The sequence below is a fragment of the Hyla sarda genome, unplaced genomic scaffold (assembly GCF_029499605.1).
Source record: "Hyla sarda isolate aHylSar1 unplaced genomic scaffold, aHylSar1.hap1 scaffold_157, whole genome shotgun sequence".
Lineage (NCBI taxonomy): Eukaryota > Metazoa > Chordata > Amphibia > Anura > Hylidae > Hyla > Hyla sarda.
This window is the reverse complement of record NW_026608206.1, coordinates 22,164-44,703: the sequence shown is the minus strand read 5'-3', so window position 1 is coordinate 44,703 and position 22,540 is coordinate 22,164. Positions and strand designations below refer to the sequence as shown.

The 22,540-nt window shown below is 46.0% G+C and overlaps 10 non-coding genes across 10 annotated transcripts; all 10 read left to right on the top strand.

The window, feature by feature from the left end:
• The first annotated feature begins 1,491 nt into the window (after window positions 1–1,491).
• On the top strand, window positions 1,492–1,683 carry LOC130310425 (U2 spliceosomal RNA). The gene has a single exon (XR_008858950.1). It is a non-coding gene; the product is annotated as a U2 spliceosomal RNA (small nuclear RNA).
• A 2,096-nt stretch (window positions 1,684–3,779) lies between these two features.
• Window positions 3,780–3,971, top strand: LOC130310434 (U2 spliceosomal RNA). Its single transcript, XR_008858959.1, has one exon. It is a non-coding gene; the product is annotated as a U2 spliceosomal RNA (small nuclear RNA).
• Window positions 3,972–6,061: 2,090 nt separating this feature from the next.
• LOC130310383 (U2 spliceosomal RNA) lies at window positions 6,062–6,252 on the top strand. The gene has a single exon (XR_008858909.1). It is a non-coding gene; the product is annotated as a U2 spliceosomal RNA (small nuclear RNA).
• A 2,108-nt stretch (window positions 6,253–8,360) lies between these two features.
• On the top strand, window positions 8,361–8,551 carry LOC130310370 (U2 spliceosomal RNA). The gene has a single exon (XR_008858897.1). It is a non-coding gene; the product is annotated as a U2 spliceosomal RNA (small nuclear RNA).
• Window positions 8,552–10,651: 2,100 nt separating this feature from the next.
• LOC130310358 (U2 spliceosomal RNA) lies at window positions 10,652–10,842 on the top strand. Its single transcript, XR_008858885.1, has one exon. It is a non-coding gene; the product is annotated as a U2 spliceosomal RNA (small nuclear RNA).
• A 2,096-nt stretch (window positions 10,843–12,938) lies between these two features.
• On the top strand, window positions 12,939–13,129 carry LOC130310346 (U2 spliceosomal RNA). The gene has a single exon (XR_008858874.1). It is a non-coding gene; the product is annotated as a U2 spliceosomal RNA (small nuclear RNA).
• Window positions 13,130–15,220: 2,091 nt separating this feature from the next.
• Window positions 15,221–15,411, top strand: LOC130310335 (U2 spliceosomal RNA). Its single transcript, XR_008858863.1, has one exon. It is a non-coding gene; the product is annotated as a U2 spliceosomal RNA (small nuclear RNA).
• Window positions 15,412–17,508: 2,097 nt separating this feature from the next.
• Window positions 17,509–17,699, top strand: LOC130310323 (U2 spliceosomal RNA). Its single transcript, XR_008858852.1, has one exon. It is a non-coding gene; the product is annotated as a U2 spliceosomal RNA (small nuclear RNA).
• A 2,088-nt stretch (window positions 17,700–19,787) lies between these two features.
• LOC130310427 (U2 spliceosomal RNA) lies at window positions 19,788–19,978 on the top strand. Its single transcript, XR_008858952.1, has one exon. It is a non-coding gene; the product is annotated as a U2 spliceosomal RNA (small nuclear RNA).
• A 2,096-nt stretch (window positions 19,979–22,074) lies between these two features.
• On the top strand, window positions 22,075–22,265 carry LOC130310311 (U2 spliceosomal RNA). Its single transcript, XR_008858841.1, has one exon. It is a non-coding gene; the product is annotated as a U2 spliceosomal RNA (small nuclear RNA).
• The last annotated feature ends 275 nt before the right edge of the window (window positions 22,266–22,540 follow it).

Below are 22,540 nucleotides of genomic sequence, written 5' to 3'. Positions count from 1 at the left end.
TGGCTGTCTATGTCCCGCATCAATATAGACCAAAGTACAGAGGGTTAGGCTATGCTATTGTGCACCTACCTGATGCATCAGAAGGTGCGAGGCCCCTTGCTAAATTCTGTGCACAGACTTTGAGATCTATACTTTAGACTGTATCTAAACCTGCTCCAACATGGACTGACATTCTGGCCTACTTTCAGCCGATGCGACTTGTCTGTCGCTGAACAGTCGCTTTTTATGTATTCAGCACCTATGTATAATGTTGTAAAAATGCTCTAGAAGCTAAAGTCGCAGAAATGTCACACATATTTGGCCTGCAACTTTCTGTGCGACAAATTCAGACAGGAAAAATCAGTATAAATCCTTAGAAAATTATCCCCCAGTGTCTCCATCTGCTGGCGGTATTGAATAAGCATTGCTGCACTGATGGGGTATGCATTAGACGAAAAAAAAGAAGAAAAAGAAGAATAATACGCCCAGAAAAGAGGCGAAAAGGAGAAAAACGTAAAAAAACGTGAAAAAAAAGTAAGAGGAAGAGAAGGGAAAAAAAGGTGGAAATGTGGTTTAAAAGTGATTTCGGCGGAGAAATATATATATATATATATATATATATATATATATATATATATACGCGCACACACACACATATATATAAACGTATTCTCCGTTGAGATATTGCAGCCGCTGCTGTGTCCAGGCCCAGGAGCCTTAGCACTGTGCTGTGATGTCACTCAATACCACTGACATCACTAGGTGTAAACAACATCTCTCCTTTGCTGTGTATGTGGACTATGGAGCTGTTTGATGATGTCGTCTATTATGGCCTTCATAGAAGCAACAGGAGATTGTTGCATCCATCTAGAACCCTCAGAACTACAGTGCTATGATGTCACTCACTTCCACAGGCCTTGCAGAGTGTAAACAACAACAACCCAGCTTTGTTGTGTATGTAACCATAGGGATTTGTGATGTCACCTAGAACCTTCACAGCAGCGACAGCTTTATGAGGAGCAATCAGCACTGCTCTGCCTGAGCAGAACCATCACCGCCATAGGTTGTCAAATAACCCGGATTTAACCCACACAGGTAAGTCCAATGGGGTGCAGGCATGTCCTCTATGCTTACAGCTTCCCGTGGGTGTTGGTTTGATACCGTTTGGGGACAGCCAAGGAGGCATCTGCAGGCAACAAAGGTAGGTGTGTGCTTGTGTGTGTGTTTCCTATGCAGATCCTAAGCCCAGTGTCACATGCAAGTAGGAGGAGTAAGAAGGGTTCCTGGCAAATCCGGGTTATGGATTGCATTTAAAAAGGCCCCGTGGGAGTGCAATGGGCCCCTGTCTTGCTGCTTAGCAATAATGGTATGGGTTTAGGTTCTGCTGTGTGTACTGGTGGTTGACTGCCCCCCAGCCCAGAGTGTGCATGGAAAATTGTCTGGCAGCCTCCCTGACAGCAAGCAGTGATAGTGCCCATGAAGGGGACCTTGTTGGGCCGCCCCTTCACGGTTATCGCTTCTCGGCCTTTTGGCTAAGATCAAGTGTAGTATCTGTTCTTATCAGTTTAATATCTGATACGTCCCCTATCTGGGGACCATATATTAAATGGATTTTTGAGAACGGGGGGCCGATTTCGAAGCTTGCTTCCGTCGCCCTATGCATTGACCCGATATGGCAGTATCTTCGGGTACAGTGCACCACCCCCTTACAGGGTTAAAAAGAAAGATTCCTACTTTCATTGCTACCTGCTTGCTGGCTAGCCAGCTAGCCAGCCCTGTGGGCCTTGCTGCTGCAGCCAAAAAACAAAAGGTGGTGCTGCTGCTGCTGCTTCTGCTGCTTCTGCTTCTGCTTGTGTCTGGCCCCTGTTGGAGCGTCCAGGCACAGGACTTCTGCTGCTGCTGACTAAATGGCCTCCTTAATTGGATCATTTGAGTAGCCAGCACATCTGTGCAGGTAGGGCATGACATGATAGGCAGCTGCCTTGATAGCGGGTGGGTGCTGAATGTTCCTAATTGACAAAATAAGATTAATGCTTATGAAGAAATATAAAATCTCATCCCTTCCCCAATATCGCGCCACACCCCTACCCCTTAATTCCTGGTTGAACTTGATGGACATATGTCTTTTTCGACCGTACTAACTATGTAACTATGTAACATAACATGGGGGGGGGGGGGGGGGGTCTCCTGGCTGTTCACACAGGTGTGTCATTGCTGTACATTGACCATGCATTGCTTCTGTGGTATTGCAAAGGCAAAGACAAATGCTTCCAGCCATCCATTGCACTAATGGATTGGTCATCAGCTGGCTGTCTATGTCCCGCATCAATATAGACCAAAGTACAGAGGGTTAGGCTATGCTATTGTGCACCTACCTGATGCATCAGAAGGTGCGAGGCCCTTGCTAAATTCTGTGCACAGACTTTGAGATCTATACTTTAGACTGTATCTAAACCTGCTCCAACATGGACTGACATTCTGGCCTACTTTCAGCCGATGCGACTTGTCCTGTCGCTGAACAGTCGCTTTTTATGTATTCAGCACCTATGTATAATGTTGTAAAAATGCTCTAGAAGCTAAAGTCGCAGAAATGTCACACATATTTGGCCTGCAACTTTCTGTGCGACAAATTCAGACAGGAAAAATCAGTATAAATCCTTAGAAAATTATCCCCCAGTGTCTCCATCTGCTGGCGGTATTGAATAGAGCATTGCTGCACTGATGGGGTATGCATTAGACGAAAAAAAAGAAGAAAAAGAAGAATAATACGCCCAGAAAAGAGGCGAAAAGGAGAAAAACGTAAAAAACGTGAAAAAAAAAGTAAGAGGAAGAGAAGGGAAAAAAAGGTGGAAATGGGTTTAAAAGTGATTTCGGCGGAGAAATATATATATATATATATATATAGTATATATATATATATATATATATACGCGCACACACACACATATATATAAACGTATTCTCCGTTGAGATATTGCAGCCGCTGCTGTGTCCAGGCCCAGGAGCCTTAGCACTGTGCTGTGATGTCACTCAATACCACTGACATCACTAGGTGTAAACAACATCTCTCCTTTGCTGTGTATGTGACTATGGAGCTGTTTGGTGATGTCGTCTATTATGGCCTTCATAGAAGCAACAGGAGATTGTTGCATCCATCTAGAACCCTCAGAACTACAGTGCTATGATGTCACTCACTTCCACAGGCCTTGCAGAGTGTAAACAACAACAACCCAGCTTTGTTGTGTATGTAACCATAGGGATTTGTGATGTCACCTAGAACCTTCACAGCAGCGACAGCTTTATGAGGAGCATCAGCACTGCTCTGCCTGAGCAGAACCATCACCGCCATAGGTTGTCAAATAACCCGGATTTAACCCACACAGGTAAGTCCAATGGGTGCAGGCATGTCCTCTATGCTTACAGCTTCCCGTGGGTGTTGGTTTGATACCGTTTGGGACAGCCAAGGAGGCATCTGCAGGCAACAAAGGTAGGTGTGTGCTTGTGTGTGTGTTTCCTATGCAGATCCTAAAGCCCAGTGTCACATGCAAGTAGGAGGAGTAAGAAGGGTTCCTGGCAAATCCGGTTATGGATTGCATTTAAAAAGGCCCCGTGGGAGTGCAATGGGCCCCTGTCTTGCTGCTTAGCAATAATGGTATGGGTTTAGGTTCTGCTGTGTGTACTGGTGGTTGACTGCCCCCCAGCCCAGAGTGTGCATGGAAAATTGTCTGGCAGCCTCCCTGACAGCAAGCAGTGATAGTGCCCATGAAGGGGACCTTGTTGGGCCCGCCCCTTTCACGGTTATCGCTTCTCGGCCTTTTGGCTAAGATCAAGTGTAGTATCTGTTCTTATCAGTTTTAATATCTGATACGTCCCCTATCTGGGGACCATATATTAAATGGATTTTTGAGAACGGGGGCCGATTTCGAAGCTTGCTTCCGTCGCCCTATGCATTGACCCGATATGGCAGTATCTTCGGGTACAGTGCACCACCCCCCTTACAGGGTTAAAAAGAAAGATTCCTACTTTCATTGCTACCTGCTTGCTGGCTAGCCAGCTAGCCAGCCCTGTGGGCCTTGCTGCTGCAGCAAAAAACAAAAGGTGGTGCTGCTGCTGCTGCTTCTGCTGCTTCTGCTTCTGCTTGTGTCTGGCCCCTGTTGGAGCGTCCAGGCACAGGACTTCTGCTGCTGCTGACTAAATGGCCTCCTTAATTGGATCATTTGAGTAGCCAGCACACCTGTGCAGGTAGGGCATGACATGATAGGCAGCTGCCTTGATAGCGGGTGGGTGCTGAATGTTCCTAATTGACAAAATAAGATTAATGCTTATGAAGAAATATAAAATCTCATCCCTTCCCCAATATCGCGCCACACCCCTACCCCTTAATTCCCTGGTTGAACTTGATGGACATATGTCTTTTTTCGACCGTACTAACTATGTAACTATGTAACATAACATGGGGGGGGGGGGGGGGTCCTCCTGGCTGTTCACACAGGTGTGTCATTGCTGTACATTGACCATGCATTGCTTCTGTGGTATTGCAAAGGCAAAGACAAATGCTTCCAGCCATCCATTGCACTAATTGGATTGGTCATCAGCTGGCTGTCTATGTCCCGCATCAATATAGACCCAAAGTACAGAGGGTTAGGCTATGCTATTGTGCACCTACCTGATGCATCAGAAGGTGCGAGGCCCTTGCTAAATTCTGTGCACAGACTTTGAGATCTATACTTTAGACTGTATCTAAACCTGCTCCAACATGGACTGACATTCTGGCCTACTTTCAGCCGATGCGACTTGTCTGTCGCTGAACAGTCGCTTTTTATGTATTCAGCACCTATGTATAATGTTGTAAAAATGCTCTAGAAGCTAAAGTCGCAGAAATGTCACACATATTTGGCCTGCAACTTTCTGTGCGACAAATTCAGACAGGAAAAAATCAGTATAAATCCTTAGAAAATTATCCCCCAGTGTCTCCATCTGCTGGCGGTATTGAATAAGCATTGCTGCACTGATGGGGTATGCATTAGACGAAAAAAAAGAAGAAAAAGAAGAATAATACGCCCAGAAAAGAGGCGAAAAGGAGGAAAAACGTAAAAAAACGTGAAAAAAAAGTAAGAGGAAGAGAAGGGAAAAAAAGGTGGAAATGGGTTTAAAAGTGATTTCGGCGGATAAATATATATATATATATATATATATATATATATATATACGCGCACACACACACATATATATAAACGTATTCTCCGTTGAGATATTGCAGCCGCTGCTGTGTCCAGGCCCAGGAGCCTTAGCACTGTGCTGTGATGTCACTCAATACCACTGACATCACTAGGTGTAAACAACATCTCTCCTTTGCTGTGTATGTGACTATGGAGCTGTTTGGTGATGTCGTCTATTATGGCCTTCATAGAAGCAACAGGAGATTGTTGCATCCATCTAGAACCCTCAGAACTACAGTGCTATGATGTCACTCACTTCCACAGGCCTTGCAGAGTGTAAACAACAACAACCCAGCTTTGTTGTGTATGTAACCATAGGGATTTGTGATGTCACCTAGAACCTTCACAGCAGCGACAGCTTTATGAGGAGCATCAGCACTGCTCTGCCTGAGCAGAACCATCACCGCCATAGGTTGTCAAATAACCCGGATTTAACCCACACAGGTAAGTCCAATGGGGTGCAGGCATGTCCTCTATGCTTACAGCTTCCCGTGGGTGTTGGTTTGATACCGTTTGGGGACAGCCAAGGAGGCATCTGCAGGCAACAAAGGTAGGTGTGTGCTTGTGTGTGTGTTTCCTATGCAGATCCTAAGCCCAGTGTCACATGCAAGTAGGAGGAGTAAGAAGGGTTCCTGGCAAATCCGGGTTATGGATTGCATTTAAAAAGGCCCCGTGGGAGTGCAATGGGCCCCTGTCTTGCTGCTTAGCAATAATGGTATGGGTTTAGGTTCTGCTGTGTGTACTGGTGGTTGACTGCCCCCCAGCCCAGAGTGTGCATGGAAAATTGTCTGGCAGCCTCCCTGACAGCAAGCAGTGATAGTGCCCATGAAGGGGACCTTGTTGGGCCCGCCCCTTTCACGGTTATCGCTTCTCGGCCTTTTGGCTAAGATCAAGTGTAGTATCTGTTCTTATCAGTTTAATATCTGATACGTCCCCTATCTGGGGACCATATATTAAATGGATTTTTGAGAACGGGGGCCGATTTCGAAGCTTGCTTCCGTCGCCCTATGCATTGACCCGATATGGCAGTATCTTCGGGTACAGTGCACCACCCCCTTACAGGGTTAAAAAGAAAGATTCCTACTTTCATTGCTACCTGCTTGCTGGCTAGCCAGCTAGCCAGCCCTGTGGGCCTTGCTGCTGCAGCCAAAAAACAAAAGGTGGTGCTGCTGCTGCTGCTTCTGCTGCTTCTGCTTCTGCTTGTGTCTGGCCCCTGTTGGAGCGTCCAGGCACAGGACTTCTGCTGCTGACTAAATGGCCTCCTTAATTGGATCATTTGAGTAGCCAGCACACCTGTGCAGGTAGGGCATGACATGATAGGCAGCTGCCTTGATAGCGGGTGGGTGCTGAATGTTCCTAATTGACAAAATAAGATTAATGCTTATGAAGAAATATAAAATCTCATCCCTTCCCCAATATCGCGCCACACCCCTACCCCTTAATTCCCTGGTTGAACTTGATGGACATATGTCTTTTTTCGACCGTACTAACTATGTAACTATGTAACATAACATGGGGGGGGGGGGGGGGGGGGGTCTCCTGGCTGTTCACACAGGTGTGTCATTGCTGTACATTGACCATGCATTGCTTCTGTGGTATTGCAAAGGCAAAGACAAATGCTTCCAGCCATCCATTGCACTAATGGATTGGTCATCAGCTGGCTGTCTATGTCCCGCATCAATATAGACCAAAGTACAGAGGGTTAGGCTATGCTATTGTGCACCTACCTGATGCATCAGAAGGTGCGAGGCCCTTGCTAAATTCTGTGCACAGACTTTGAGATCTATACTTTAGACTGTATCTAAACCTGCTCCAACATGGACTGACATTCTGGCCTACTTTCAGCCGATGCGACTTGTCTGTCGCTGAACAGTCGCTTTTTATGTATTCAGCACCTATGTATAATGTTGTAAAAATGCTCTAGAAGCTAAAGTCGCAGAAATGTCACACATATTTGGCCTGCAACTTTCTGTGCGACAAATTCAGACAGGAAAAATCAGTATAAATCCTTAGAAAATTATCCCCCAGTGTCTCCATCTGCTGGCGGTATTGAATAAGCATTGCTGCACTGATGGGGTATGCATTAGACGAAAAAAAAGAAGAAAAAGAAGAATAATACGCCCAGAAAAGAGGCGAAAAGGAGAAAAACGTAAAAAAACGTGAAAAAAAAGTAAGAGGAAGAGAAGGGAAAAAAAGGTGGAAATGGGTTTAAAAGTGATTTCGGCGGAGAAATATATATATATATATATAATATATATAGATATATATATATATATATATATATATATACGCGCACACACACACATATATATAAACGTATTCTCCGTTGAGATATTGCAGCCGCTGCTGTGTCCAGGCCCAGGAGCCTTAGCACTGTGCTGTGATGTCACTCAATACCACTGACATCACTAGGTGTAAACAACATCTCTCCTTTGCTGTGTATGTGACTATGGAGCTGTTTGGTGATGTCGTCTATTATGGCCTTCATAGAAGCAACAGGAGATTGTTGCATCCATCTAGAACCCTCAGAACTACAGTGCTATGATGTCACTCACTTCCACAGGCCTTGCAGAGTGTAAACAACAACAACCCAGCTTTGTTGTGTATGTAACCATAGGGATTTGTGATGTCACCTAGAACCTTCACAGCAGCGACAGCTTTATGAGGAGCATCAGCACTGCTCTGCCTGAGCAGAACCATCACCGCCATAGGTTGTCAAATAACCCGGATTTAACCCACACAGGTAAGTCCAATGGGGTGCAGGCATGTCCTCTATGCTTACAGCTTCCCGTGGGTGTTGGTTTGATACCGTTTGGGGACAGCCAAGGAGGCATCTGCAGGCAACAAAGGTAGGTGTGTGCTTGTGTGTGTGTTTCCTATGCAGATCCTAAGCCCAGTGTCACATGCAAGTAGGAGGAGTAAGAAGGGTTCCTGGCAAATCCGGGTTATGGATTGCATTTAAAAAGGCCCCGTGGGAGTGCAATGGGCCCCTGTCTTGCTGCTTAGCAATAATGGTATGGGTTTAGGTTCTGCTGTGTGTACTGGTGGTTGACTGCCCCCCAGCCCAGAGTGTGCATGGAAAATTGTCTGGCAGCCTCCCTGACAGCAAGCAGTGATAGTGCCCATGAAGGGGACCTTGTTGGGCCCGCCCCTTTCAAGGTTATCGCTTCTCGGCCTTTTGGCTAAGATCAAGTGTAGTATCTGTTCTTATCAGTTTAATATCTGATACGTCCCCTATCTGGGGACCATATATTAAATGGATTTTTGAGAACGGGGGCCGATTTCGAAGCTTGCTTCCGTCGCCCTATGCATTGACCCGATATGGCAGTATCTTCGGGTACAGTGCACCACCCCCTTACAGGGTTAAAAAGAAAGATTCCTACTTTCATTGCTACCTGCTTGCTGGCTAGCCAGCTAGCCAGCCCTGTGGGCCTTGCTGCTGCAGCCAAAAAACAAAAGGTGGTGCTGCTGCTGCTGCTTCTGCTGCTTCTGCTTCTGCTTGTGTCTGGCCCCTGTTGGAGCGTCCAGGCACAGGACTTCTGCTGCTGCTGACTAAATGGCCTCCTTAATTGGATCATTTGAGTAGCCAGCACACCTGTGCAGGTAGGGCATGACATGATAGGCAGCTGCCTTGATAGCGGGTGGGTGCTGAATGTTCCTAATTGACAAAATAAGATTAATGCTTATGAAGAAATATAAAATCTCATCCCTTCCCCAATATCGCGCCACACCCCTACCCCTTAATTCCCTGGTTGAACTTGATGGACATATGTCTTTTTTCGACCGTACTAACTATGTAACTATGTAACATAACATGGGGGGGGGGGGGGGTCTCCTGGCTGTTCACACAGGTGTGTCATTGCTGTACATTGACCATGCATTGCTTCTGTGGTATTGCAAAGGCAAAGACAAAGGCTTCCAGCCATCCATTGCACTAATGGATTGGTCATCAGCTGGCTGTCTATGTCCCGCATCAATATAGACCAAAGTACAGAGGGTTAGGCTATGCTATTGTGCACCTACCTGATGCATCAGAAGGTGCGAGGCCCTTGCTAAATTCTGTGCACAGACTTTGAGATCTATACTTTAGACTGTATCTAAACCTGCTCCAACATGGACTGACATTCTGGCCTACTTTCAGCCGATGCGACTTGTCTGTCGCTGAACAGTCGCTTTTTATGTATTCAGCACCTATGTATAATGTTGTAAAAATGCTCTAGAAGCTAAAGTCGCAGAAATGTCACACATATTTGGCCTGCAACTTTCTGTGCGACAAATTCAGACAGGAAAAATCAGTATAAATCCTTAGAAAATTATCCCCCAGTGTCTCCATCTGCTGGCGGTATTGAATAAGCATTGCTGCACTGATGGGGTATGCATTAGACGAAAAAAAAGAAGAAAAAGAAGAATAATACGCCCAGAAAAGAGGCGAAAAGGAGAAAAACGTAAAAAAACGTGAAAAAAAAGTAAGAGGAAGAGAAGGGAAAAAAAGGTGGAAATGGGTTTAAAAGTGATTTCGGCGGAGAAATATATATATATATATATATATATATATATATATATATATATATATATATATACGCGCACACACACACATATATATAAACGTATTCTCCGTTGAGATATTGCAGCCGCTGCTGTGTCCAGGCCCAGGAGCCTTAGCACTGTGCTGTGATGTCACTCAATACCACTGACATCACTAGGTGTAAACAACATCTCTCCTTTGCTGTGTATGTGACTATGGAGCTGTTTGGTGATGTCGTCTATTATGGCCTTCATAGAAGCAACAGGAGATTGTTGCATCCATCTAGAACCCTCAGAACTACAGTGCTATGATGTCACTCACTTCCACAGGCCTTGCAGAGTGTAAACAACAACAACCCAGCTTTGTTGTGTATGTAACCATAGGGATTTGTGATGTCACCTAGAACCTTCACAGCAGCGACAGCTTTATGAGGAGCATCAGCACTGCTCTGCCTGAGCAGAACCATCACCGCCATAGGTTGTCAAATAACCCGGATTTAACCCACACAGGTAAGTCCAATGGGGTGCAGGCATGTCCTCTATGCTTACAGCTTCCCGTGGGTGTTGGTTTGATACCGTTTGGGGACAGCCAAGGAGGCATCTGCAGGCAACAAAGGTAGGTGTGTGCTTGTGTGTGTGTTTCCTATGCAGATCCTAAGCCCAGTGTCACATGCAAGTAGGAGGAGTAAGAAGGGTTCCTGGCAAATCCGGGTTATGGATTGCATTTAAAAAGGCCCCGTGGGAGTGCAATGGGCCCCTGTCTTGCTGCTTAGCAATAATGGTATGGGTTTAGGTTCTGCTGTGTGTACTGGTGGTTGACTGCCCCCCAGCCCAGAGTGTGCATGGAAAATTGTCTGGCAGCCTCCCTGACAGCAAGCAGTGATAGTGCCCATGAAGGGGACCTTGTTGGGCCCGCCCCTTTCACGGTTATCGCTTCTCGGCCTTTTGGCTAAGATCAAGTGTAGTATCTGTTCTTATCAGTTTAATATCTGATACGTCCCCTATCTGGGGACCATATATTAAATGGATTTTTGAGAACGGGGGCCGATTTCGAAGCTTGCTTCCGTCGCCCTATGCATTGACCCGATATGGCAGTATCTTCGGGTACAGTGCACCACCCCCTTACAGGGTTAAAAAGAAAGATTCCTACTTTCATTGCTACCTGCTTGCTGGCTAGCCAGCTAGCCAGCCCTGTGGGCCTTGCTGCTGCAGCCAAAAAACAAAAGGTGGTGCTGCTGCTGCTGCTTCTGCTGCTTCTGCTTCTGCTTGTGTCTGGCCCCTATTGGAGCGTCCAGGCACAGGACTTCTGCTGCTGCTGACTAAATGGCCTCCTTAATTGGATCATTTGAGTAGCCAGCACACCTGTGCAGGTAGGGCATGACATGATAGGCAGCTGCCTTGATAGCGGGTGGGTGCTGAATGTTCCTAATTGACAAAATAAGATTAATGCTTATGAAGAAATATAAAATCTCATCCCTTCCCCAATATCGCGCCACACCCCTACCCCTTAATTCCCTGGTTGAACTTGATGGACATATGTCTTTTTTCGACCGTACTAACTATGTAACTATGTAACATAACATGGGGGGGGGGGGGTCTCCTGGCTGTTCACACAGGTGTGTCATTGCTGTACATTGACCATGCATTGCTTCTGTGGTATTGCAAAGGCAAAGACAAATGCTTCCAGCCATCCATTGCACTAATGGATTGGTCATCAGCTGGCTGTCTATGTCCCGCATCAATATAGACCAAAGTACAGAGGGTTAGGCTATGCTATTGTGCACCTACCTGATGCATCAGAAGGTGCGAGGCCCTTGCTAAATTCTGTGCACAGACTTTGAGATCTATACTTTAGACTGTATCTAAACCTGCTCCAACATGGACTGACATTCTGGCCTACTTTCAGCCGATGCGACTTGTCTGTCGCTGAACAGTCGCTTTTTATGTATTCAGCACCTATGTATAATGTTGTAAAAATGCTCAAGAAGCTAAAGTCGCAGAAATGTCACACATATTTGGCCTGCAACTTTCTGTGCGACAAATTCAGACAGGAAAAATCAGTATAAATCCTTAGAAAATTATCCCCCAGTGTCTCCATCTGCTGGCGGTATTGAATAAGCATTGCTGCACTGATGGGGTATGCATTAGACGAAAAAAAAGAAGAAAAAGAAGAATAATACGCCCAGAAAAGAGGCGAAAAGGAGAAAAACGTAAAAAAACGTGAAAAAAAAGTAAGAGGAAGAGAAGGGAAAAAAAGGTGGAAATGGGTTTAAAAGTGATTTCGGCGGAGAAATATATATATATATATATATATATATATATATATATATATATATATATATACGCGCACACACACACATATATATAAACGTATTCTCCGTTGAGATATTGCAGCCGCTGCTGTGTCCAGGCCCAGGAGCCTTAGCACTGTGCTGTGATGTCACTCAATACCACTGACATCACTAGGTGTAAACAACATCTCTCCTTTGCTGTGTATGTGACTATGGAGCTGTTTGGTGATGTCGTCTATTATGGCCTTCATAGAAGCAACAGGAGATTGTTGCATCCATCTAGAACCCTCAGAACTACAGTGCTATGATGTCACTCACTTCCACAGGCCTTGCAGAGTGTAAACAACAACAACCCAGCTTTGTTGTGTATGTAACCATAGGGATTTGTGATGTCACCTAGAACCTTCACAGCAGCGACAGCTTTATGAGGAGCATCAGCACTGCTCTGCCTGAGCAGAACCATCACCGCCATAGGTTGTCAAATAACCCGGATTTAACCCACACAGGTAAGTCCAATGGGGTGCAGGCATGTCCTCTATGCTTACAGCTTCCCGTGGGTGTTGGTTTGATACCGTTTGGGGACAGCCAAGGAGGCATCTGCAGGCAACAAAGGTAGGTGTGTGCTTGTGTGTGTGTTTCCTATGCAGATCCTAAGCCCAGTGTCACATGCAAGTAGGAGGAGTAAGAAGGGTTCCTGGCAAATCCGGGTTATGGATTGCATTTAAAAAGGCCCCGTGGGAGTGCAATGGGCCCCTGTCTTGCTGCTTAGCAATAATGGTATGGGTTTAGGTTCTGCTGTGTGTACTGGTGGTTGACTGCCCCCCAGCCCAGAGTGTGCATGGAAAATTGTCTGGCAGCCTCCCTGACAGCAAGCAGTGATAGTGCCCATGAAGGGGACCTTGTTGGGCCCGCCCCTTTCACGGTTATCGCTTCTCGGCCTTTTGGCTAAGATCAAGTGTAGTATCTGTTCTTATCAGTTTAATATCTGATACGTCCCCTATCTGGGGACCATATATTAAATGGATTTTTGAGAACGGGGGCCGATTTCGAAGCTTGCTTCCGTCGCCCTATGCATTGACCCGATATGGCAGTATCTTCGGGTACAGTGCACCACCCCCTTACAGGGTTAAAAAGAAAGATTCCTACTTTCATTGCTACCTGCTTGCTGGCTAGCCAGCTAGCCAGCCCTGTGGGCCTTGCTGCTGCAGCCAAAAAACAAAAGGTGGTGCTGCTGCTGCTGCTTCTGCTGCTTCTGCTTCTGCTTGTGTCTGGCCCCTGTTGGAGCGTCCAGGCACAGGACTTCTGCTGCTGCTGACTAAATGGCCTCCTTAATTGGATCATTTGAGTAGCCAGCACACCTGTGCAGGTAGGGCATGACATGATAGGCAGCTGCCTTGATAGCGGGTGGGTGCTGAATGTTCCTAATTGACAAAATAAGATTAATGCTTATGAAGAAATATAAAATCTCATCCCTTCCCCAATATCGCGCCACACCCCTACCCCTTAATTCCCTGGTTGAACTTGATGGACATATGTCTTTTTTCGACCGTACTAACTATGTAACTATGTAACATAACATGGGGGGGGGGGGGGTCTCCTGGCTGTTCACACAGGTGTGTCATTGCTGTACATTGACCATGCATTGCTTCTGTGGTATTGCAAAGGCAAAGACAAATGCTTCCAGCCATCCATTGCACTAATGGATTGGTCATCAGCTGGCTGTCTATGTCCCGCATCAATATAGACCAAAGTACAGAGGGTTAGGCTATGCTATTGTGCACCTACCTGATGCATCAGAAGGTGCGAGGCCCTTGCTAAATTCTGTGCACAGACTTTGAGATCTATACTTTAGACTGTATCTAAACCTGCTCCAACATGGACTGACATTCTGGCCTACTTTCAGCCGATGCGACTTGTCTGTCGCTGAACAGTCGCTTTTTATGTATTCAGCACCTATGTATAATGTTGTAAAAATGCTCTAGAAGCTAAAGTCGCAGAAATGTCACACATATTTGGCCTGCAACTTTCTGTGCGACAAATTCAGACAGGAAAAATCAGTATAAATCCTTAGAAAATTATCCCCCAGTGTCTCCATCTGCTGGCGGTATTGAATAAGCATTGCTGCACTGATGGGGTATGCATTAGACGAAAAAAAAGAAGAAAAAGAAGAATAATACGCCCAGAAAAGAGGCGAAAAGGAGAAAAACGTAAAAAAACGTGAAAAAAAAGTAAGAGGAAGAGAAGGGAAAAAAAGGTGGAAATGGGTTTAAAAGTGATTTCGGCGGAGAAATATATATATATATATATATATATATATATATATATATATATATACGCGCACACACACACATATATATAAACGTATTCTCCGTTGAGATATTGCAGCCGCTGCTGTGTCCAGGCCCAGGAGCCTTAGCACTGTGCTGTGATGTCACTCAATACCACTGACATCACTAGGTGTAAACAACATCTCTCCTTTGCTGTGTATGTGACTATGGAGCTGTTTGGTGATGTCGTCTATTATGGCCTTCATAGAAGCAACAGGAGATTGTTGCATCCATCTAGAACCCTCAGAACTACAGTGCTATGATGTCACTCACTTCCACAGGCCTTGCAGAGTGTAAACAACAACAACCCAGCTTTGTTGTGTATGTAACCATAGGGATTTGTGATGTCACCTAGAACCTTCACAGCAGCGACAGCTTTATGAGGAGCATCAGCACTGCTCTGCCTGAGCAGAACCATCACCGCCATAGGTTGTCAAATAACCCGGATTTAACCCACACAGGTAAGTCCAATGGGGTGCAGGCATGTCCTCTATGCTTACAGCTTCCCGTGGGTGTTGGTTTGATACCGTTTGGGGACAGCCAAGGAGGTATCTGCAGGCAACAAAGGTAGGTGTGTGCTTGTGTGTGTGTTTCCTATGCAGATCCTAAGCCCAGTGTCACATGCAAGTAGGAGGAGTAAGAAGGGTTCCTGGCAAATCCGGGTTATGGATTGCATTTAAAAAGGCCCCGTGGGAGTGCAATGGGCCCCTGTCTTGCTGCTTAGCAATAATGGTATGGGTTTAGGTTCTGCTGTGTGTACTGGTGGTTGACTGCCCCCCAGCCCAGAGTGTGCATGGAAAATTGTCTGGCAGCCTCCCTGACAGCAAGCAGTGATAGTGCCCATGAAGGGGACCTTGTTGGGCCCGCCCCTTTCACGGTTATCGCTTCTCGGCCTTTTGGCTAAGATCAAGTGTAGTATCTGTTCTTATCAGTTTAATATCTGATACGTCCCCTATCTGGGGACCATATATTAAATGGATTTTTGAGAACGGGGGCCGATTTCGAAGCTTGCTTCCGTCGCCCTATGCATTGACCCGATATGGCAGTATCTTCGGGTACAGTGCACCACCCCCTTACAGGGTTAAAAAGAAAGATTCCTACTTTCATTGCTACCTGCTTGCTGGCTAGCCAGCTAGCCAGCCCTGTGGGCCTTGCTGCTGCAGCCAAAAAACAAAAGGTGGTGCTGCTGCTGCTGCTTCTGCTGCTTCTGCTTCTGCTTGTGTCTGGCCCCTGTTGGAGCGTCCAGGCACAGGACTTCTGCTGCTGCTGACTAAATGGCCTCCTTAATTGGATCATTTGAGTAGCCAGCACACCTGTGCAGGTAGGGCATGACATGATAGGCAGCTGCCTTGATAGCGGGTGGGTGCTGAATGTTCCTAATTGACAAAATAAGATTAATGCTTATGAAGAAATATAAAATCTCATCCCTTCCCCAATATCGCGCCACACCCCTACCCCTTAATTCCCTGGTTGAACTTGATGGACATATGTCTTTTTTCGACCGTACTAACTATGTAACTATGTAACATAACATGGGGGGGGGGGGGGGGGGGGTCTCCTGGCTGTTCACACAGGTGTGTCATTGCTGTACATTGACCATGCATTGCTTCTGTGGTATTGCAAAGGCAAAGACAAATGCTTCCAGCCATCCATTGCACTAATGGATTGGTCATCAGCTGGCTGTCTATGTCCCGCATCAATATAGACCAAAGTACAGAGGGTTAGGCTATGCTATTGTGCACCTACCTGATGCATCAGAAGGTGCGAGGCCCTTGCTAAATTCTGTGCACAGACTTTGAGATCTATACTTTAGACTGTATCTAAACCTGCTCCAACATGGACTGACATTCTGGCCTACTTTCAGCCGATGCGACTTGTCTGTCGCTGAACAGTCGCTTTTTATGTATTCAGCACCTATGTATAATGTTGTAAAAATGCTCTAGAAGCTAAAGTCGCAGAAATGTCACACATATTTGGCCTGCAACTTTCTGTGCGACAAATTCAGACAGGAAAAATCAGTATAAATCCTTAGAAAATTATCCCCCAGTGTCTCCATCTGCTGGCGGTATTGAATAAGCATTGCTGCACTGATGGGGTATGCATTAGACGAAAAAAAAGAAGAAAAAGAAGAATAATACGCCCAGAAAAGAGGCGAAAAGGAGAAAAACGTAAAAAAACGTGAAAAAAAAGTAAGAGGAAGAGAAGGGAAAAAAAGGTGGAAATGGGTTTAAAAGTGATTTCGGCGGAGAAATATATATATATATATATATATATATATATATATATATATATATACGCGCACACACACACATATATATAAACATATTCTCCGTTGAGATATTGCAGCCGCTGCTGTGTCCAGGCCCAGGAGCCTTAGCACTGTGCTGTGATGTCACTCAATACCACTGACATCACTAGGTGTAAACAACATCTCTCCTTTGCTGTGTATGTGACTATGGAGCTGTTTGGTGATGTCGTCTATTATGGCCTTCATAGAAGCAACAGGAGATTGTTGCATCCATCTAGAACCCTCAGAACTACAGTGCTATGATGTCACTCACTTCCACAGGCCTTGCAGAGTGTAAACAACAACAACCCAGCTTTGTTGTGTATGTAACCATAGGGATTTGTGATGTCACCTAGAACCTTCACAGCAGCGACAGCTTTATGAGGAGCATCAGCACTGCTCTGCCTGAGCAGAACCATCACCGCCATAGGTTGTCAAATAACCCGGATTTAACCCACACAGGTAAGTCCAATGGGGTGCAGGCATGTCCTCTATGCTTACAGCTTCCCGTGGGTGTTGGTTTGATACCGTTTGGGGACAGCCAAGGAGGCATCTGCAGGCAACAAAGGTAGGTGTGTGCTTGTGTGTGTGTTTCCTATGCAGATCCTAAGCCCAGTGTCACATGCAAGTAGGAGGAGTAAGAAGGGTTCCTGGCAAATCCGGGTTATGGATTGCATTTAAAAAGGCCCCGTGGGAGTGCAATGGGCCCCTGTCTTGCTGCTTAGCAATAATGGTATGGGTTTAGGTTCTGCTGTGTGTACTGGTGGTTGACTGCCCCCCAGCCCAGAGTGTGCATGGAAAATTGTCTGGCAGCCTCCCTGACAGCAAGCAGTGATAGTGCCCATGAAGGGGACCTTGTTGGGCCCGCCCCTTTCACGGTTATCGCTTCTCGGCCTTTTGGCTAAGATCAAGTGTAGTATCTGTTCTTATCAGTTTAATATCTGATACGTCCCCTATCTGGGGACCATATATTAAATGGATTTTTGAGAACGGGGGCCGATTTCGAAGCTTGCTTCCGTCGCCCTATGCATTGACCCGATATGGCAGTATCTTCGGGTACAGTGCACCACCCCCTTACAGGGTTAAAAAGAAAGATTCCTACTTTCATTGCTACCTGCTTGCTGGCTAGCCAGCTAGCCAGCCCTGTGGGCCTTGCTGCTGCAGCCAAAAAACAAAAGGTGGTGCTGCTGCTGCTGCTTCTGCTGCTTCTGCTTCTGCTTGTGTCTGGCCCCTGTTGGAGCGTCCAGGCACAGGACTTCTGCTGCTGCTGACTAAATGGCCTCCTTAATTGGATCATTTGAGTAGCCAGCACACCTGTGCAGGTAGGGCATGACATGATAGGCAGCTGCCTTGATAGCGGGTGGGTGCTGAATGTTCCTAATTGACAAAATAAGATTAATGCTTATGAAGAAATATAAAATCTCATCCCTTCCCCAATATCGCGCCACACCCCTACCCCTTAATTCCCTGGTTGAACTTGATGGACATATGTCTTTTTTCGACCGTACTAACTATGTAACTATGTAACATAACATGGGGGGGGGGGGGGGTCTCCTGGCTGTTCACACAGGTGTGTCATTGCTGTACATTGACCATGCATTGCTTCTGTGGTATTGCAAAGGCAAAGACAAATGCTTCCAGCCATCCATTGCACTAATGGATTGGTCATCAGCTGGCTGTCTATGTCCCGCATCAATATAGACCAAAGTACAGAGGGTTAGGCTATGCTATTGTGCACCTACCTGATGCATCAGAAGGTGCGAGGCCCTTGCTAAATTCTGTGCACAGACTTTGAGATCTATACTTTAGACTGTATCTAAACCTGCTCCAACATGGACTGACATTCTGGCCTACTTTCAGCCGATGCGACTTGTCTGTCGCTGAACAGTCGCTTTTTATGTATTCAGCACCTATGTATAATGTTGTAAAAATGCTCTAGAAGCTAAAGTCGCAGAAATGTCACACATATTTGGCCTGCAACTTTCTGTGCGACAAATTCAGACAGGAAAAATCAGTATAAATCCTTAGAAAATTATCCCCCAGTGTCTCCATCTGCTGGCGGTATTGAATAAGCATTGCTGCACTGATGGGGTATGCATTAGACGAAAAAAAAGAAGAAAAAGAAGAATAATACGCCCAGAAAAGAGGCGAAAAGGAGAAAAACGTAAAAAAACGTGAAAAAAAAGTAAGAGGAAGAGAAGGGAAAAAAAGGTGGAAATGGGTTTAAAAGTGATTTCGGCGGAGAAATATATATATATATATATATATATATATATATATATATACGCGCACACACACACATATATATATAAACGTATTCTCCGTTGAGATATTGCAGCCGCTGCTGTGTCCAGGCCCAGGAGCCTTAGCACTGTGCTGTGATGTCACTCAATACCACTGACATCACTAGGTGTAAACAACATCTCTCCTTTGCTGTGTATGTGACTATGGAGCTGTTTCGTGATGTCGTCTATTATGGCCTTCATAGAAGCAACAGGAGATTGTTGCATCCATCTAGAACCCTCAGAACTACAGTGCTATGATGTCACTCACTTCCACAGGCCTTGCAGAGTGTAAACAACAACAACCCAGCTTTGTTGTGTATGTAACCATAGGGATTTGTGATGTCACCTAGAACCTTCACAGCAGCGACAGCTTTATGAGGAGCATCAGCACTGCTCTGCCTGAGCAGAACCATCACCGCCATAGGTTGTCAAATAACCCGGATTTAACCCACACAGGTAAGTCCAATGGGGTGCAGGCATGTCCTCTATGCTTACAGCTTCCCGTGGGTGTTGGTTTGATACCGTTTGGGGACAGCCAAGGAGGCATCTGCAGGCAACAAAGGTAGGTGTGTGCTTGTGTGTGTGTTTCCTATGCAGATCCTAAGCCCAGTGTCACATGCAAGTAGGAGGAGTAAGAAGGGTTCCTGGCAAATCCGGGTTATGGATTGCATTTAAAAAGGCCCCGTGGGAGTGCAATGGGCCCCTGTCTTGCTGCTTAGCAATAATGGTATGGGTTTAGGTTCTGCTGTGTGTACTGGTGGTTGACTGCCCCCCAGCCCAGAGTGTGCATGGAAAATTGTCTGGCAGCCTCCCTGACAGCAAGCAGTGATAGTGCCCATGAAGGGGACCTTGTTGGGCCCGCCCCTTTCACGGTTATCGCTTCTCGGCCTTTTGGCTAAGATCAAGTGTAGTATCTGTTCTTATCAGTTTAATATCTGATACGTCTCCTATCTGGGGACCATATATTAAATGGATTTTTGAGAACGGGGGCCGATTTCGAAGCTTGCTTCCGTCGCCCTATGCATTGACCCGATATGGCAGTATCTTCGGGTACAGTGCACCACCCCCTTACAGGGTTAAAAAGAAAGATTCCTACTTTCATTGCTACCTGCTTGCTGGCTAGCCAGCTAGCCAGCCCTGTGGGCCTTGCTGCTGCAGCCAAAAAACAAAAGGTGGTGCTGCTGCTGCTGCTTCTGCTGCTTCTGCTTCTGCTTGTGTCTGGCCCCTGTTGGAGCGTCCAGGCACAGGACTTCTGCTGCTGCTGACTAAATGGCCTCCTTAATTGGATCATTTGAGTAGCCAGCACACCTGTGCAGGTAGGGCATGACATGATAGGCAGCTGCCTTGATAGCGGGTGGGTGCTGAATGTTCCTAATTGACAAAATAAGATTAATGCTTATGAAGAAATATAAAATCTCATCCCTTCCCCAATATCGCGCCACACCCCTACCCCTTAATTCCCTGGTTGAACTTGATGGACATATGTCTTTTTTCGACCGTACTAACTATGTAACTATGTAACATAACATGGGGGGGGGGGGGGGTCTCCTGGCTGTTCACACAGGTGTGTCATTGCTGTACATTGACCATGCATTGCTTCTGTGGTATTGCAAAGGCAAAGACAAATGCTTCCAGCCATCCATTGCACTAATGGATTGGTCATCAGCTGGCTGTCTATGTCCCGCATCAATATAGACCAAAGTACAGAGGGTTAGGCTATGCTATTGTGCACCTACCTGATGCATCAGAAGGTGCGAGGCCCTTGCTAAATTCTGTGCACAGACTTTGAGATCTATACTTTAGACTGTATCTAAACCTGCTCCAACATGGACTGACATTCTGGCCTACTTTCAGCCGATGCGACTTGTCTGTCGCTGAACAGTCGCTTTTTATGTATTCAGCACCTATGTATAATGTTGTAAAAATGCTCTAGAAGCTAAAGTCGCAGAAATGTCACACATATTTGGCCTGCAACTTTCTGTGCGACAAATTCAGACAGGAAAAATCAGTATAAATCCTTAGAAAATTATCCCCCAGTGTCTCCATCTGCTGGCGGTATTGAATAAGCATTGCTGCACTGATGGGGTATGCATTAGACGAAAAAAAAGAAGAAAAAGAAGAATAATACGCCCAGAAAAGAGGCGAAAAGGAGAAAAACGTAAAAAAACGTGAAAAAAAAGTAAGAGGAAGAGAAGGGAAAAAAAGGTGGAAATGGGTTTAAAAGTGATTTCGGCGGAGAAATATATATATATATATATATATATATATATATATATATATATATATATATATACGCGCACACACATATATATAAACGTATTCTCCGTTGAGATATTGCAGCCGCTGCTGTGTCCAGGCCCAGGAGCCTTAGCACTGTGCTGTGATGTCACTCAATACCACTGACATCACTAGGTGTAAACAACATCTCTCCTTTGCTGTGTATGTGACTATGGAGCTGTTTGGTGATGTCGTCTATTATGGCCTTCATAGAAGCAACAGGAGATTGTTGCATCCATCTAGAACCCTCAGAACTACAGTGCTATGATGTCACTCACTTCCACAGGCCTTGCAGAGTGTAAACAACAACAACCCAGCTTTGTTGTGTATGTAACCATAGGGATTTGTGATGTCACCTAGAACCTTCACAGCAGCGACAGCTTTATGAGGAGCATCAGCACTGCTCTGCCTGAGCAGAACCATCACCGCCATAGGTTGTCAAATAACCCGGATTTAACCCACACAGGTAAGTCCAATGGGGTGCAGGCATGTCCTCTATGCTTACAGCTTCCCGTGGGTGTTGGTTTGATACCGTTTGGGGACAGCCAAGGAGGCATCTGCAGGCAACAAAGGTAGGTGTGTGCTTGTGTGTGTGTTTCCTATGCAGATCCTAAGCCCAGTGTCACATGCAAGTAGGAGGAGTAAGAAGGGTTCCTGGCAAATCCGGGTTATGGATTGCATTTAAAAAGGCCCCGTGGGAGTGCAATGGGCCCCTGTCTTGCTGCTTAGCAATAATGGTATGGGTTTAGGTTCTGCTGTGTGTACTGGTGGTTGACTGCCCCCCAGCCCAGAGTGTGCATGGAAAATTGTCTGGCAGCCTCCCTGACAGCAAGCAGTGATAGTGCCCATGAAGGGGACCTTGTTGGGCCCGCCCCTTTCACGGTTATCGCTTCTCGGCCTTTTGGCTAAGATCAAGTGTAGTATCTGTTCTTATCAGTTTAATATCTGATACGTCCCCTATCTGGGGACCATATATTAAATGGATTTTTGAGAACGGGGGCCGATTTCGAAGCTTGCTTCCGTCGCCCTATGCATTGACCCGATATGGCAGTATCTTCGGGTACAGTGCACCACCCCCTTACAGGGTTAAAAAGAAAGATTCCTACTTTCATTGCTACCTGCTTGCTGGCTAGCCAGCTAGCCAGCCCTGTGGGCCTTGCTGCTGCAGCCAAAAAACAAAAGGTGGTGCTGCTGCTGCTGCTTCTGCTGCTTCTGCTTCTGCTTGTGTCTGGCCCCTGTTGGAGCGTCCAGGCACAGGACTTCTGCTGCTGCTGACTAAATGGCCTCCTTAATTGGATCATTTGAGTAGCCAGCACACCTGTGCAGGTAGGGCATGACATGATAGGCAGCT